This window comes from Lynx canadensis, chromosome A1, assembly GCF_007474595.2.
Source record: "Lynx canadensis isolate LIC74 chromosome A1, mLynCan4.pri.v2, whole genome shotgun sequence".
Taxonomy (NCBI): Eukaryota; Metazoa; Chordata; class Mammalia; order Carnivora; family Felidae; genus Lynx; species Lynx canadensis.
Window position 1 is genome coordinate 24,597,168 of NC_044303.2, and position 12,390 is coordinate 24,609,557.

At 41.1% G+C, this 12,390-nt stretch overlaps 1 protein-coding gene across 1 annotated transcript in view; it reads left to right on the forward strand.

The window, feature by feature from the left end:
* Positions 1-7,476: 7,476 nt before the first annotated feature.
* The window catches only part of LCP1 (lymphocyte cytosolic protein 1), an 83,333-nt gene continuing 78,419 nt past the window's right edge, over positions 7,477-12,390 (forward strand). Inside the window, exon 1 of the mRNA XM_030310927.2 lies at positions 7,477-7,579. The gene's annotated coding sequence lies outside the window, so the exon portion shown is untranslated. The remainder of the gene's footprint in view (positions 7,580-12,390) is intronic.

Consider the following 12,390-nt stretch of genomic DNA (forward strand, 5'->3'; position numbering starts at 1 on the left):
CTCTTTTTATGTTAGAACCCTACTGATGTGGTGATAAGGTATTAGGGAAAGGAATTATTGTATATTCTTATTATAAAAAATCTCATGTATTTATTTTTATTTATTTATTATTATTTTTTTTTAATGCTTATTCATTATTGAGAGACAGAGAAAGACAGAACTCAAGCACAGGAGGGGCAGAGAGAGGGGGAGACAAAGAATCCAAAGCAGGCTCCAGGCTCTGAGCTGTCAGCACAGAGCCCGATGTGGAGCTCAAACTCACAAACGGCAAGAGCATGACCTGAGCCAAAGTTGGACGCTTAACTGACTGAGCCACCCAGGCGCCCCATTTATTTTTATTTATTTTAATGTTTATTTATTTTTGAGAGAGACAGAGTGATAGTGGGGGAGGGGCAGAGAAAGAGAGGGAGACACAGAATCCAAAGCAGGCTGCAGGCTCTGAGCTGTCAGCACAGAGCCCGACATGAGGCTCGAACTCACTAACTGTGAGCGCATGACCCGAGCCAAAGTCAGACACTTAACAGACTGAGCCACCCTGGCGCCCCTCATATATATATTTATTATATAAAAATCTCAGGGTTTTAGTGGGCCTGAATCCCTGGGTTGTGGCTTTCACAACCCTTAGCTTTTTCTTCCCCTTACATGACACAGAAAAGCTACAGGGGGAGAGGGTTATCTAACTTGACCTTACCCCAGGTCAGATAAGGGTCTGGTGATGTAGTTTTCTTTAGAGGGCAGAAGCATGCTCTGGGAGTGTTTCAGTGGTTACTTTCTCCCTCATACTGGGGAAAAGATGAACAAATTTTTCTCTGCTCTTCATGAGAATCTTGTGGGGCTCCTGGAGTTAAAACCCATGGCAGTGTGGAGGCTCCCCTAAGACCAGACCCTAGGAGTTTTTAACTCTTAAGCTAGTCCACACTCAACCTCCAGCAATTTGTCAAAATTAGCATTTAACTGTTCCTACCACTTACTGGCTTAAGTTATCTTCTGATCCCAATAAACCAATCTCAGCTGAGATTCTCTATAGCTGCCTGTCTCTCCAGATTTCAGGATGCTGGTTTGCTCTGTGACTCGAATTTTCTGATGGATCTAAGAAAGTCACCGATTATCAGTTTATTTACTTTTCCCCCTTATGAGGATATGAGTGATCACTTTCAATCTCTTTACATTTTGAGGCTGACACTGAAAGTTTCCTCCTATTTACGTTTCAAACCATTACGACCTGGAATTTTCCACCTCTACTACCAAAGCTGTTATCACAAAGTGATCGTTGACATCTTGTTCCTAACCTGATGGGTATACATTATTGTTTACCTTTATGTGACCTCCTCTTGGCATTCGATACTTTAATCCACCCTATCCTCCATGAAATTACTCTTTCCTTGGCTCTCATGAGAGCCATTTTTTCATTCCTACCCCTGCCCATTTATCTTCTCTACGCAAACCTTTCTCTTTCTCAACTTACCACTTAGTACTTCCAAAGATTCTATCATTATCCCTCCCCCAATTGTAACTAATTTTCCATCTACAGTAATAATCCTAAATCTGGGTCTGGAAGCCCTAAGCACCTCAAACTTGTCATGTCTACACCAAAGTCATCAGCACTTTCTGTCCTCCTTTATCTCATAGAGATACATCTGTTATTTAGTCACACACACACACACACACACACACTGGAATCCTAGATTCCTCTTGTATTAGTTTCCTCTAGCTGCTGTAACAAATAACCACAAACTTCATGGCATAAAACAACAAATTTATTCTCTCACAGCTCTGGAGGCCAGAAGTCCAAAGTTATATAACTGAGCCAAAAATCAAGGTATCAGCAGGGCCCTGTTCTGTCTGGACTCCCCTGTAGAGAATCCATTCCTTGCCTCTTGCAGCTTCTGGTGGCTGCCAGCACTCCATGGCTTGTGGCCACATCACTCCTATCTTCAAGGCCAGCACCTTCAAATCTCTCTTTGATCCATCTTCGTATCCTAGTCTTCTCTCTGCCTGTGTGTGTGTGTGTGTGTGTGTATGTGTGTGTAATCTCTGCTTCTCTCTTATAAGGATACATGTGACTGCATTTTGGGCCCACCCGAATAATCCAAAATAATCTTTCATCACAAGAGCCTTAACTTGATCATATTTGGAACCCCATATAACATTTTCTTTTCTTTCTTTCTTTTTTTTTTTTTTTTTTTGCCATAGAAGATAACCTTACAGGTTCGAGAAGTTAGGATGCTGATATCTTTTGTGGGGTTATTTTTCCGTCTGCCATACTTCTAATTCCTCACATTTAACACATGCAATTAATCACCCCAGGCTATATTCAAATTAGATATGTCAACTCTAAAGTTTCTAATTCCCTACCCCTTTCGTCCCCCATCCCACTCCCCTTTCCTTTTCTACCATGAGAATCACAGAAGAAGTGAGCTATTGTTCTCATGGATTCATGTCCCCTCTTCATTTGGTTTACAGTGGAGATTAGGATCGAAAACCAGTGACCTAATTAAGTTCTGCTGTTTCAGAATAGAAAGGTAAGACCCATTGACTTCCTAAAGCCACACATCATATTAGTGTTGAAGCTAAGACCAGAATTCAGATCCTTGGATTCCCATTCTAGGGCATTCGGCACTGTTCCAGGTTGCTGCAAGCCAGTAAGTTCAGACCAAGTGAAAAGTATGACAAGTACTGTAACATCTTACAACCACACAGTGACTTTATAGCTTATAATGTGCTTTCACACAGGCTATTGCATTTTAACCTCCTTCTCTCTTAGTTAAGTGACATTTTTAAAAAACCAGATTTTCTCTTCTAACTTTCACTGCCATCATCCTAGTCTACATCAATTTAACTTCACCCTTAATTGTCTGATGCAGCCTTATAAAGTTTTCATCAAATTATCTGAATCTTAGCAGTGATAATTCAGACTTCTTAGTTTGGTGAACAACTTATTTATGTGAACTGTAAACATTTTTAAAAAACCAGGGCACCTGGGTGGCTCAGTCGGTTAAGCCTCTGACTCTTGAATTTGGCTCAGGACATGATCTCAAAGTTGTGAGATCCAGCCCCATGTTGGGCTCTGAACTAAGCATGGAGCCTGCTTGGGAGTCTCTCTCTCCCTCTCTCTCCCTGTCCCCTAAACGTGGGCTTTCCCTCTCTCTCTCTCCCTCTCAAAAATAAATAAATGAACATTAAAAAAAAAAAATCTACGCAAACTGGACCCACTTCACCTAATCTTGCTGTGTAACGATTCGTCAGTTTCCAGGAGAAACCCCCAGATACTCTAATTTATTACTGACAATCCCAAAGCCCATACTGCTCATTTGTAATTTCATTTCCTACGTTGACCACACTGCGTGGAATACATCCCACTAGCCAGTTGAAATCATTTTCTTCTTTCCAAGTCTACCTAAAAACCTTACTCAATCCATTTTTCCTGATTAACGTAGCCCATACTTGCCGTTCTCGTTAATTCACTAAACATTTAACATGTATCACGTGCCAGCTGTACCCACAGTGCTGAGGGGACAGTCACACAGCACAAACCTTACTGCCATCAAACATCTCTCCATTAAGTGTAGACACTAGGCAGGTAAACAGTTAAACTAGAGAAGGACAAATGCTTGGTAGGGGTAAACATGGAATACTATGGGAGCATAAAGGAAGGTACCCTGACTAGGTGAAGGGGGAAGTGGTGTTTAGGGATATCTTCCCAATGGAGATGGTATCTGTTTTCTCAATTCCATGCTTCTCTATTTCTTGACACATTTCTCCATGGCTTTTTTTTCTAGTATATTAAATTTCTACTTTTCCAAGAGACTCTTTGTTGCCATCAAAAAAGTACACAAGTCTCCTCTGTAAAACATATTTCACTCCACTTTTCCTAATTCCTTAAGTCTTCGTTCAAGCCCCATTCCTGCCCCAGTGCTCACTCACATGTATGAACTACTATTGCCTATACCATTAATTGGACAAAATTCTATGCTGCTTCATACTGTTAAGGTTCTTATTTTATGTGTATCTCATCTCCAGAACTTGATTAAAGGTCTTAAAATGTCCTGAAGGGCAGGGACCAGATCACTCACGTCATTAACTCCCTATGGCATCTAGCATCTTATGCAAATTATAGATATTCATTTCAGGGTTTTATTTCAGTGTTTGTTCATGTTTATAAACTGTACTTCAGTCATTTTAAGTATTAATGGATTTCAACAACAAATATTTTGAACACCTACTATATGCAAAGTACTCCACCAAGAGCCTTTGGAAACATAGGATTATTAACAGTCAAGGTCATAGAACCTCCAAGGTGCCAAAAAGCAAGAGAGCCCCCTCCCCCCAAAAAGAATTTTCCAGCCCAAAATGTCAATAGCAAGAACTGTGTACTAGAGGATAGACTTCAACCAAGAGATGAATGAAAAAACTACAACCAAAGAACTGGTAGTGAGCAGTAAATCCACATAACTGTGGGCATTATTGTTACACAACAGGTTGTAAACGTAGAAACATAGAACATTCTAGAAATGACCATGTAGAAATGATATAACAAAAGCTGAAGGGAAAGTGGGATAGGAAATTGGAGGTAGTATGGGCATGTTGATTTCTACATCTTTAATAGCCAGGAATCAAAGGTAATAATTTAGCATTGGAAATCAACTGATGGACTAGGCATATGTTAACAGTATAAATGTTGACATGAAAATAATGAAATACATTATAAAATAATGAACACAATGGACTAAAATCAGGTGACTGAGGAGACTGAAAAGGGGAAAGAAGTGGAAATATGCTTTTATCATTGCTGTACAGAGTCAAAAGATACCACATACAGAAATAGAGGATTAAGGGTATTATATAAAGTTCTGGTTATCCGAGGGACTCATCTTCACTTTACTGCAGTGTAATTTGACAATTACTTATGTGATTATTTGATCCAAACAGAGGGCAACCAATGAAGAAGATGGACAAGGTCTCTTTTGCTCATTATTACATCCCCAATTCCTAGCGCTGTGCTAAGAAGTACAGTCAGTTCTTGTTATTGGTGGCCGTTCTGTTGTATAAAATCTCAGTCAACACTGAATTATCCAATACTGAGCCATTGCTTCTAAGGAAAATATAGGGTTAGGTTCCTCTAAACTTCTGGTCTCAACATCATCAGCAACCAATCAATACATAATCTTGTTTTACCCGTGTTTCTATTTAAAGACACTTAACTGGGGCGCCTGGGTGGCGCAGTCGGTTAAGCGTCCAACTTCAGCCAGGTCACGATCTCGCGGTCCGGGAGTTCGAGCCCCGCGTCAGGCTCTGGGCTGATGGCTCAGAGCCTGGAGCCTGTTTCCGATTCTGTGTCTCCCTCTCTCTCTGCCCCTCCCCCGTTCATGCTCCGTCTCTCTCTGTCCCAAAATAAATAAACGTTGGAAAAAAAAAAATTAAAAAAAAAAAAATAAAGACACTTAACATATATTGTTGATTCGTTAACATTGAACAAACAGCCAGCAACACTGCAACTCATGCCTGAAGGAAGCTTGACTAACGCATGCTTTTCTCTGTAAAGGCACATCGCAGCCTTCTTGTGCTCAGGAACACCCGACAGCACTTGAACACTATTCCTGGGGGTGATGGCAAAAGCACCAACAAAAGGCACAAAAATTTTAAAAACATGGCAGAGGAAAAAGACTGAAAACAGTGAGAAAAGGGCAGTTGTTTACAGTACGAGAGCTGAAACAAGAAGGCAGAGCATTTTCCTTATTGGACGTCAGCTGGGAACATGTATGTTTCCACTGCCTGCCTCATATCCATCCACTAATGACTGAGAGTTACCATATATACTACTCTCCTGCATACAGTTTCACCTATGATAAAAGGAAAAAGAGCTGTCTCTACTGCTCTGAAGTCTTCTTCATTGACATATCGTTGAGTTAAAAAGATAACATACAGCACAAGGTACTGGTTTGGGCGTTAGAAATAATTGTAGCAGTTAGGTAACTTTGCACCCATAGAGTCCACAAATAATGAAGGTCAACTGTAACTGTAGAATTGAATTGGATGTTATCCTCTCACAACAAACATTTGGAAGTTACGTTACTAGTGAGTGTCTTTTTTACTATTGTGATTCTGAACCGTGCAGCCTGAGAAATTTCTATGAAAAATAAATAAACTTAATAACATATCTGATGAATACACATACCTGCATAGACTCTCTTCTTAGGTAAAGGCAGCTTAGGGAGTTTTGGAGGTAAAGTTCTTCGAAGTAGTTGTGGGTGGTTTTGCATTGTAACTAACAATGAACACTGTTTTTCACAGCTATTGGTTAATCGGGAATTGAAAAGGTTTTCAGTATGTTTGAATTGTTGCTGAAAAGTAATTCATTAGAATCTACGTTTTAGTGAAAATCATTCTTTGCTAATACTGTGCTGAGTCCAAGCAGAATTCCTATAAAAGCAAAAGAGGATAAGGAAAAAAAAAAATTCTTTAAAACTTCTAGAATCTAGATAAAATTTAGGTTTATGACTAACACAATTTTAAAATATATACACTATTACCAATCAGGATCATTCTAAAATTTCTCATATTAGCAAAATGTTCAATCTGCCCATGCCATATCATCTAGTAGATACTGATTTTCCCGAACAGTAAAAATAACACTCATTTTTTCACCTCTACCTTCAAACTGTTATTACTTTACATATTTGGGAAAAGATTTGGTCAAAAAAGATTAAGGCAATCCCTCCATGATAGCCTCTTAAGACTCGACATATCTGTTTACAGTTCACAGGTAACTTGTTTTCTTTCTGCAAAAGGACTTGTTTTAAGTTTCAACCACGACTAGTTGGGTCATACTCTTTAACCCAAAACTAAGAGGGTCTTCAATATAATCAGATTTTCCAGGATCTCTGTTCCAATTGGTACAATTTAGAAATAATGCCAGAAGCTCAAAACATGCACTAAGTTCTCAAGGCAACATCAAAGTGCCTGGCACATCAGGATTCCGTTGACAGTTGGGAAGGGAATGCTCCGGAGCTGCATAAATGGGCCGTTTTATCCCCCAAAGATAACTTTGCACACAAGCGCTCAAGGTATGGTCCCTGTTAGTACGTCCCCCTTGATGCCGGTAATTTTCCTTCCGGATTATTGGAGAAGATGCGCTGGACCCCTACACTATCCTTCAAGGCAATCAGCTGCTTCTCAAAACGACCGGCTTTTCCTCTTTCATCTTTTCCTCGGAATTGAGGCAGCGAGGTAAAGGTCAAGGCAGGTTGCGAGTCTCCCGCGAGAAGCAGTCCGCCGGGAAAGCACCTAGATTAACTACCCTCGACCCCCACCCCCGCCGCCAGGCCTGGCCTGAGGCCAAGGGCACGGGCCCTAGCAACTGGAAGCCGATAAACCCGCCCAGCCCGCGGGACTCGCAGGCGCTGGAGAGGAGGGCGGGGCCGGGCGGGGCGCGTGCCCGCCGAGCCCCGCGGAACCGGCCCCGCCCCACGGCTCGGCGCGCGCGGCGCCCACGGGCCTCTCTCTCCGCCGCGGTGTCCTGCTGCCTGGAGGTTGCGGGCGGTGGGGGCTGGAGGAGAAGCCCGCTCCGTGTGTCGCTGCTGTACGGAAGCCCGTGGTGACAATCGTTATTACTTTTCTCCTTCTTAATGACATTGACCACTATTATTTATTTACTCTCCTTGATTACACGATGTATCTAGGGTCTGGGCTGGCGTTCCTTAATGCTGCACTTGGGTGCAGCGGGGTCCCGTGGCTGATTTTGTAGTGCCCCCGAAAAGCGAACATTCTGTTTTCTTTCTCTTACTTGAATGCAAACTGTTTTGCCTTTCTGAGCCTATAAAGTTCCTGGAGTAGGAAGAGGGGCATTAAGGGTCCAAGAGGGCTTTAAAAGAAACCCACCCGTTTCTCACGGTTACAGTCATTTGTTTTGATCATAGTATGGCTTGTCTCCTCTCTCTCGGTGTTGACGATCCTGTACGTGCAGGGCTCGGTACATCGTCTGTGTTTGCGTGTATGTGCATGTTTCTTTGAAGATTTGAAGGAGGAAGAGTATGAGGGAAAACTCATCAGGTAGGTGTGTAAATCCCAACCCAGAAAGTAATGCAGATGGAACTTCCTCGCAGTCTAATTTTTTTTCTTAAGTACGAGTGTAGGAACTTCAGTAACAGATGTTGGAAGGTGAGAGACTTCGTTATAAATCTGTCTAGCTTTGGGGATCCTTTAAGATTTACTCCCTAACCAAGTCTTCCTTCTTCTCCTTAGAAGCAAGCATAGTCCATGAAAAAAGTGGAAAAGTAAAAAAGTATTTCATCAGACTCTGGGAAATAGGCACCTTGTTTTTCTTTACAGTATTAGCATGTGGTTTCTTTTCCTTGTAAGATTAATGTGTCCCAGTGAGGCCGCGGCCACAGACCATGAATTTATTCCGTTTTTGCCTCTAGATTTTGCTCCGCGGATTGATAAGCCTCTCAGAAAGACGAGAAAATTGGCAGCATTAGGCAGATCTGATTGCTCAATTTTGTCTCAAGTAGTATTTGTTGTGCATAGTGTGTAAGTGTGAAAAATGTTTATATTTTTAGGCCTAAAAATGTGTTTCTCATATAAATGTGTGTTCCAGTATTTGAGTCAGGTTCCTATGCTCTTAAAAGTTGTTTGAACCGTGCCAACTACTGAGATTCAGTTTTACTGACCATTGCTTGGCCTTTAAAATTTATGCTTCGTGTTGCATGGTCAAAATCAAGGCAATGTGCTTATCAATAGTTTTTTTAAAAGTGCTTTGTCATATATGGAATCAGGCACCAGGCTTCATTCCCTGCAGATTCCTTCTAGCAAGTACCAGGTAGAACCCAGGGCTTTAAATGTGGAAATGATGTACAAATACAGGCTGGATTTAGAAAGTACAAATCACAGTCAATTTGGATTATTTTATTTTTATCAATTTTTTTTTTTTACTATTTTTGAAAATGTTACTACCTCCATTTTTTCCCCTTTCAAAAAAATCATGTCTCTTTAAATACGTTAGCTCCGTCGTTGATTTGAAGGATTTATTTTACCTGTTGTACAGTACAGCCAGCCTGTTTACTTGTCCCATTAGCTTTGCAATTAGACAGAAACACGTGATGAGAAAAAACTGAACCACAACACTTCTCTCTTTTAGCAGATTGTATTAAGGAGGCCAGAGTAATGGTGAGCCAAGGTTATATACATCCTGTGTTTTGTGCCTTTTTTTTTTTTATGTTGCTAAACTGAGATAAAAGCTTATGCAAAAGAAACCCTAGGCACCCCACAGGTAATGCTCTTGATTTTCCTAATGGTGGGGAACACTTGGGGAATCTCAGATTTGCTATTGGTGAAAGGGCTGCGTGGTCTGCTGGAAAGGTGTAGCGATTGTTGCTAGAAATCTTTACCATTTTCCCAATAGCTCTCTCGTTTATTTTATTTTCCTTTTAAACAGAACAGAGGTTTACGAACCATTTTGGTCAGTGCAGATTTAATCTACCGTTTGCCCTATGGAAATAACTGGAGTAATTTGTATTTTTATGCTCAGTAGTTTTTAGAAGTTCTTTTAGAAAATGAAGAGTTATTTTTGAGTGCACATTGGTTAAGCTATTGAGTCCCCATGGTAACCCAGGGCATTTCTCAAAATGCTTTTGAGAAAGAGGTATTTTCTTGGTCTGAATTTACCTGTTTAATTATGTAGCCAGTACTGCAAAATGTCTTTATTCTAGTCACCCGTCATGGTGGCTTAAATGTATACATATATTTCTTGTGTTTCCATGCTACTGCATACAGTTTTATATTTTCTTAAATGTTAATAAAGATATTTTGAAGCTGCTTTTCTTTTTACCTCTCATATCTAAACATTTCACTTCTGTTCTTAATTATTTTAACTATTTTTGGCCAGTTATTTAGTTCTTTCTTTTTGTCTTTCAGGATGACAGTTATTTCCTTATCTTTGTTTGAAGTAGAGATTGATCCTGAGATTTCGCCCCCAGAAAATCATTACTAAGGAAATGATTTAAAAATCATTAATAAGAAAATATCATGCAACCTGCATCATAGAGGTTTTAAAAATCCTAGACATAATGAAAGGATAGCGATTTATTGGAAACCTACTATGCATAAGGTTTTTTGTAGGTGCTGAACTTTAAACTTTATGAAAACTTAACAATGGTTCGTTTGAAGCTTTATAATTTTGTACATTGAAATGAAAATTTAAATCATTTTCAAAGACTTTATCTTATTTTTCTTTTTAACATTTATTTATTTTTAAGAGAGGGGAGGGTAAGGGAGGGGCAGAGAGAGGAAGACAGAGGATCCCAGCAGGCTCTAAGCTGTGAGCACCGGATCCTGGGCTGGAACTCCCGAACGGAACCCCTAAGATTGTGATCTGAGCTGAAATCAAGAGTTGGCTGCTCAACTGACCGAGCCACCCAGGTGCCCCTCAATGATTTTATTTATCTATAATTACAACTACTTGAAGTCTTTACATTTTTAAATCTTTTTTTGTGTTATGTTGTTCGGGTAGAATAGTGTTATTTATTCACACCACCCTGAATACTTGGAAATGATTTTGTACTTCCTTTGCTTCAGTGATGGTTTTAGACTGTTCATCTGTACCCAGCGGATATTAGATATCTGTGTATATTGTGTGACTGTGTCCTTCCCCAAAGAAAGGTAAATAATATTTGTTTCTTTAATGTTAGGTTGACTAAGCAACATTGCCTTTAGTGCTGTGAATGGTGAAATGTCCATGCGCGTTACTTACTATGTGGAAGGCACTGTTCTAAGTGTTGATTTTGTTTTATTTTACCCCACAGTTAATCATGTTAATTGAAAATTCTAGTGTCTGCGTCAAGTTTCAGTCAAAGGCTGCATAACATAGCTCAGCTGGGTTCAAATCCCTGCCTGCCCCTTCTTAGCTCTCTGCCTTTGGACCAGCTCCTGAATTGCTTAACCTCTCTAAGCCCCAGTAGTTTCCTCACCTGTGAAATTGGGGTAAAATGGTACCTAACTCAGGGTATTGGGAGGATTTAAAGCAATAATCAGTGTCAAGGACTTAGTTTTGTGCTGGGTACAGATGAGTCCTCCCTGGATGCTAATTGTTAGAAGACAAATGGTACAGGTGTCCTATCCCCGTTGTCCCTGCTTTATGTGATGATAGTTGACGTAAACCAAAGTATTCAGAGCATTGGGGGGTGAATCCTGGGCATTTATTTGTCCATGAAATATCGCACTTAGTTTGCTAATGTCTCCGTCATGACAGAAAACCTAGCCTCCCGATCTCAGATTGTGAAACAAATGCGTGCTGTAGACAGGTTTCCGATCCTTATGCCCCTCCGGGCTGCCGAGGAGGGACAGCTCAGAGGATGTGGGACAGCTTGTACCCAAAAGAGTCCAAGTAGGTGATGTAAGTAAGGAGACCTTGATTCATCCTTCGCGTGAGTTGGGTCCGCGAGCTGCTGTCAGGATTGATTGAACTGGACTGAATCCATGATGAATCTCAACCAGTAACCCAAGGGTGAAAGTCACCTTGTTGTCAACATCCTCCGGGCCAGCTGGTGAGCCTAACAAAGGTGGAAAAGGCGAGAGGGGCTGCAGTGTGACTCCCCTTTGAATGGCTGGAGGGAAACGTATTCCAAGAGCACATAACCCTTGCCAGGTTTTTTCTAATGTGCTGCGTCCTTGGAACCAGCTGGGATTCAATCCTAAATTTATAACAAACATGTGCCATAGGCATAAGGTATATGAGCTGCGTGCTGTCTCAGTCCTCCAAAATGACATGTAGCATTTCGAACCACAGGCGAGCAGAAATGCTTTGTGATGACACTCTTCATTCTAAGACCAATAGCAGTTTATGACCTTAAACAGTAAATACAATGGATTTGCGCTTCAAACCTATCATTCTGCTTTATGCTCACAACCCTGACTAAGCGTATGTTTTATTCTTCCGTGTAACGAGGCTAAAATTGCATGTGGGGACTCGGGTAGGGAAGGACACAGGTTGCCTGGACAGGTGATGGTGCGTCGTGCTGTCTGTGTTGACAAGGAACTTGCATTTCTTACACGACAGCTGGACAAGTAGAAGGGCGGCTGACTGTTTCTGAATCGCACAGTGAGATTAGCGTGTTCTTGACAGTCCCATGGGATTTACAACAATCTCGATCCCCCACCCTCATGTTTTGGTGTCAGAGACTTTATCCGGGTTGAAAAGGGGAAGTTCCAGGACACTGCTTGTCTCCTCACCCTGTCCCACGTAGTGACCTGCCTCGGTGGCATGGAGAACGTTGCTTTTATTTCTTCTGCCAGTTTTTCCAGGTGATGTGATATCCTCCAACGGAAGGAGATATGGTGTCCAGCTCCTATCAGGAGTCATGGGGAAGACAGACTATAGTTCTTTACTCTTCCATC